The sequence below is a fragment of the Triticum dicoccoides genome, unplaced genomic scaffold (assembly GCF_002162155.2).
Source record: "Triticum dicoccoides isolate Atlit2015 ecotype Zavitan unplaced genomic scaffold, WEW_v2.0 scaffold2061, whole genome shotgun sequence".
Taxonomy (NCBI): Eukaryota; Viridiplantae; Streptophyta; class Magnoliopsida; order Poales; family Poaceae; genus Triticum; species Triticum dicoccoides.
Window position 1 is genome coordinate 11,007 of NW_021236300.1, and position 6,115 is coordinate 17,121.

Consider the following 6,115-nt stretch of genomic DNA (forward strand, 5'->3'; position numbering starts at 1 on the left):
AAATATAACCCTGGTAACTTATGTGGAAATAGCACGGTAAATTGCATACCATAGGCTTGGTAACTTATGTAGCCGAGGCATGGTAACTTTTGACCCGGAAAAAAGATTCGTCGGAACATACCAACATAGGATCTAGTTTCGAAGATCTCATCGCGACGAATCTTTTATGGGAAAACCGCTTTTGCATTGGACCAACGGTTTAAGCTACAAAACATTTTGAATTTTTGAAATAGGAGAGAATCTATGATGACATCAACTTTTTTGTCCTCTAGTGCATGTATGTAATTAGAGAGAGGGATGGACCTAAAAAGAGAGTTAGTCACACCCTAATCTATATCCTAATGCACGCATGCATGTATTTACATGGGAGGAAGGAGGAGTGTGGTAGTTTTGCTATCCACCACACATGTGCCAAATATCACGGTCCTTCTGATAAATGAAATCGGAGAGAGAGCTTTATCTTTTTTTTTCATGGTGATACGGCGCTTGAACCTTTACATTGATAAACCAGAGTACATTTACAGCAGAGTAGATTGGGGGTAGGGAAAGAAAGCGAAATACATAAAGTTCACATTACAATCTCATATAGATAAGTGCGATGATGTCTCTGGACTTGCCAATGAAAATGGTGAAAGCAATAAACAGAGTGTGTAGAGGTTTTCTATGGTACAGAAAGACGGATGCCCGCGGTGGGCATCGCGATGTGGCGTCGGAGTCGGTATGCGCCCAAATGGGCAGGTGGGCTTGGCATTCCTAACATACGGTGGATTAATGTTGCCATGCAGAGTAGATGGCCGTGGCTAAAACATACAGAGACTGAAAGGCATTGGAAGGAGTTCGTGATCAAAGTACCGAAAGAGTCCAAGCTCATATTCCAGGCTGCCACGAGAGCAAACATTGGTGGTGGCCGAACTACCCTTTTCTGGAAGGATCGATGGCTGGATGGGATGAGAGTTCAGGAGCTTGCGCCTACACTGTATACCCTGATTCCGACACGCATACGTTTCACATGGATGGTTTGTCAGGTTGCCCTAGACGGGACCTGGGCTGCAGACATTGGACCCAACTTGGGAAGCGATGCCCTTCAAGAGTTCTTGTTACTATGGACAAGACTAACAATGTGGGAGCCCATACATGGCAGTAGAGACAACTTTTCTTGGTCATGGGAGACAAAGGGGTACCTTTTTTAGTGAGGTTAGCGTATGCCTCTAAGTTTTGGGGAAGCGAAACAGTTCCCTCGGCGGAGCTGATTTGGAAATCTCGGGCACCATCATCGTGTCTCTTCTTGCTTGGCTTGCCTTATGAAATAGGTGTTGGACATTGGACAGACTCGCAAGAAGAGGATTGCCACATAGGAGGCGTGCCCTTTTTTTGATCAGGAGGAGGAGACTATAAACCACATCTTGATCTCTTGTGTCTTTACCAGGACGATCAGGGTAGCGATATGCGCGGCTTTGGGGAAGCATGAGTGGGTTCTGACCCATGTTGACTCTCTTCAGGAATGGTTATGCAGTAAGGATGGATTCCAACGCATGACAAGAAAGAACCTTCACACAATATTCCTTCTAGCTATATGGGAGCTGTGGAAGCATCGTAATGTTATTGTTTTTGATGGAGCTACGCCTGAGCTGGACTAGGTCCTGCATAGGATAAGGACGGAAGGTAGAGTGTGGGCAATGGCAGGGCTATTCAAAGGGAACATGGGTCGATACTCGGTAGAATCGAGCGGTGGGCGAGTAGTGAGGAGTAGGCTTCGTGATTAAGTGGAGTGTATGTGAGGTGGACTCGTTGTAAAATATTGTTCACGGCATTCTTTCGCTTCTTCTCTAAAATACGATATGCACACTCGTGCATATTCGAGAAAAAAAGTGATTCCAGCGCCCTTCGAGATTAGGGTATACATAAAGGTCCTGACTGCTGGACCATCCATATTTGATAGTTGAGAGCCGCCTTGATAGGAGAAGTTCAAATGTAATTTGGTTAAGTGTGAGAGCAGTAGGCAAGAATTTAGGTGGTTAAGAGAAGATAAACCTAGTCCCCACGTGGGAAAGGCACAAAAACAAAATCCAATGCAACTTTACATTGCCCCCCCCCCCCGACACTATGTCCCGACCCACCTAAAAAAGGCCCTACAAAGCTTATCGATCTCGAGGACAACGCTCATAGGCATCAACAGAGAAGTCATGGCATAGATAGGCAAGGCTGTAAGAACCGACGGAACCAGAAAAAACCGACCTGCAAGAGACGAAAGTACCCCTCGCCAACCTGCCAGATGGTGGTCAAATCTTGTCAATGATGAAAAAGAATTCTGAAATATTAAGATTCTGAGTTGATAAAGGCAAGCCAAGGTATGACTGAGAGAAGGAGGCAATAGTACACCCAAAGATATCAGCTTAATCCTTGGCGATCTTCGGTTCAATGTGGATAGAAGCAAAAGTCTTTTGTGAAAATTAATAAGCAGACATGTTGCCTACGAGAATTGGAGCAAGATAGACTTGAGAGTCTGAAGCTTTTCAGAGTCTGCCTGGAGAATGATCAGCGTATCTTCTGCGTATTGAAGGATCGACACGGTATCTCAGGGTCAATTGGGTGTGTTAGCATGCCATCGGAAGAAGCCTGAAGAATATATCATTGCAGGACGCCAGCAACAGTTATAAATAGATAGGAGGACAGCGGATCTCCTTGGCGCAGACCTCTTTTGAAGTTAATCCATGGACCTGGCTTCCTCTTTAGAACAATCGCAGGCTTGAAAGGTTCATGTTTTAACTCGGCAGTCCCCCGTGGAAGTCATTCATGAGAGAAATAAGGTCCAATTTAAGAAGATCTCAGTTAGTCTTGAAGACGACTGGTCAAAAATCGTCCGGTCTTGGGCTCACTTTAAAATTCATGGCAAAATAATTGTGCGAAGCTCATCCAAAGAAAAAGGCCTATATATGGAGAGAACTTGTGATTCCATCAGGTGGGAGCCAATGAAGAGGCTGTCAAAGATCAAAAAAGAAGGATGAAGGTGATGTAGCTCGAAGAAACTTTGAGAGCTCTATTTTTCAAAAAGGAAAGATGCAACAGGGATGCTCATGCACGTCAGTTTTGTGTGTTTTCTTGTTTGTTTCTAGAGGGGGGATCGTGGCCTCCGGTCGTGTCCTTTCTTCCATAAGCACAACATGCGTAGGTGTTTGCTCTTATTCCCTTCTTCATCCCGCCTTAGCTAGGCAGACACTTGTACCCGTTGGATAAGAATAAGGGTAATTATAGCAGTGGTACTTGAACTTGCAATAGATGTTCACTTTAGTGTTTGAAATTGAAAAATACGTCAAATTGGTTCTAAAACTTGGCTCGAACCTGCAAATACGATGCTACTCACTTCATAGATGTAAAAGTGTGTTGACGTGGCACCGTATTTGGCTAACGTGGTATGGGGCCCACTTGTAGTGACAAGACAAGATTACTTGAATACTATATGTCTCTATGACTAGTGGGTCTTGCCTGTTAGTACAGATGCTAGCCACTCAACCGAACAAGTTCTCATACCAAGTGTGGCACCTTAGTCTAAATGCATTATAAACGAGAAAGTTTGTGCTACTTAAATGGGCTTGGCCCATTTTTTACAATATTTTAAAAATTGTAAACATTTTGTAAATTATAATCATAATAATAAAGTTAGATTCAAATATTTGTTCGTTATTAAAATTTACCTCGTTGTACATAAATATTTTTGTGCATGTATTATTTTAGAAAAGTATATAAACCAGGACAAAATATATTTATAGAGGCATGCAACAAAATCAATTACTATAAAATGTTGTTGTATTTTTTAAAAATATTCACTTATTATTTAGAGAATATTATATTAATTTTATCCATGATTATGAAACATATTTAGTACATACAGACAATTAAAATATACATTTATGGCATTTTATAAATAAAATAATAATTTTTTAGGGAATACAAAGATATTTATACATGTATGGCTTATATTTAAATTGTGAAAAATTAGGGATAACTACATTGACTAAATATTTATGAATATTCACTGGTGTATAATTTCACTTGTAGCTTATAGTCATAAATGTTTTATACTGTAAATATAATCCACGAGTTAATATTCATGTAAATATTTTAAATTTTAAATTACAAATATTTTTTAAATTATACAAATTTTTCTTAAACAACATACTTATGAATTATTAAAATATGCATATAATTGCAGCCCATCCACAAGTTTTTCATTTACTGTACATTAAGGTTGAGGGGACACAATTGGCAGTCTCCCCTATATCTCGCCCTCAGCGAGTGAAACTTCCTACTCGCTGAAGGGGGCGAGACAGATGGTCAGCGCACCCATGAGCGAGGCCACAGTCTGTTTTTCTGTTATTTTTAACGTTTTCTATTTTCGTTCTTTGTTTCATTTTTGTAGTTTTGTTTATACTTTAAAATTTTCTAAATATATATATTACAAAAACACTCTACAAAAGATATTTGAAAAATGTTGAAGAAGTATTTGAAAAATGCTGAACAAATATTTAAAAGATGTTAATCAAGCATTCCGAAAATTTTGAACAAATATTTGGAAAAAATTGAGCAAATATTTGAAAAAATGTTAATTAAGCATTCGGAAAATGTTTAACAAATATTTTAAATTTTTGAATCAAGCATTCAGAAAATGTTGAACGTGTATAGAAAAAATCTTGATCATGTATTAAAAAATGATGATTTTTTATCATATATATAAAATGTTAATCAAGAATTTGAAAAAAAATGTTGAATTTGAAAAAAAATGTTGAACAAGTATTTGAAAAATGTTAAACAAGCATTTTGAAGGATCCACTGCCCGTCATGATGAAGAAGGCTGGAAATCGCCAGGACGTAGCTTAGGGTCGGAGTGGAGTGGCTAGTGTTTCGTCCGAGATGCAAATGAAGACGGAAAATGTGGGCCCCGGTGGGCTGGGTCAGACATGACGGAGCGCGTAGAGTGTCGGTCAGCCCGAACAGATAGAGGGGTATGAGGGGTGCACTGGTCAAAATTTCGTGACCGATCACTGGCCGTGCCGTCGGCCTGGACGTATAGAGAGTGCTCGAGGAGTCCGACTGTAGATGCTTATAGCTTTTAGATCCTTGGCTAGTGAGGAGGGAGGGGTGGCCGTGGGAGAGCGGTCAAAGAAAGGAGAGAGATGGAAAAAAGAGATGTCTCACCGACATGAGTCTCGTGAGAAGGGAAATGTTTATAAAACTCGGATACGACGAATCTAAGTTCGCACATTTGCTCAAGTACCTCAAAATCTTTTGGAATGCACATTCTAATCATCCAGCACGTGACCTTCTTGTTATCCTGTAGGACCACCTCAACAATTGTGGTTGGATGGTTAGAGGGCGGTGGTATCCCCAGCCCAGCAGAATTCAAATTATGATGCTATCATTTATTTTTGAATTTATTTTAAGATTTCCGGTGATGCACATTCAGTGAGAGGAGACGTTTCCGTCGATTATGAGGTGCCCATAGTTGTTAAAAAAAACTGAAGTTGGATTTCCTCGAAAAAGGAACGAAGAAGAAGTTGGATTCTTTGGAGAATCTGGAGTTGCTAACCTCCAGAGTTTTCCTAACGGAAGATGCTACCAGAGTTGAGTTATCTCCCGTTGGCACCCCTCTCTAACCTTGCCGGCAGCTGTTCCGTGCCACGAGTAATACACTCATATGCATATGCAACGTGCGTGCGACCATGCGCCCACACGTACCGTGCACGCATATGCAACGTTGCAGCTCGTGGCTGCCGCACGTCGGCCACCACAGGGAAGCAAACAACGACGTACGGCGTCGCCATCCGGGCACGGGCACGGGCCGGGGAGGTCGATCTCACATGGCTTCACGCAACCGTAGTCATCCTTGCTTGTTTGACGTGTTCGCCTGCTACTTCCATGTAGTAGAAATGCTGAACCCTTTGAGCGCCAAACATTTTGACAATTCTGCGCCAATCAACTGCAAGTTTGCAACGTTTCACCAACTGACTGCAGCCTTCACCGTTTCGTTTGAACAAGGCCCGTTGGATGGATATAAACCTCTTGATTTGCTACTGTAGTTCTCAAGCAACTGAAAATTGATTTTGTGTGTGCCGATTTC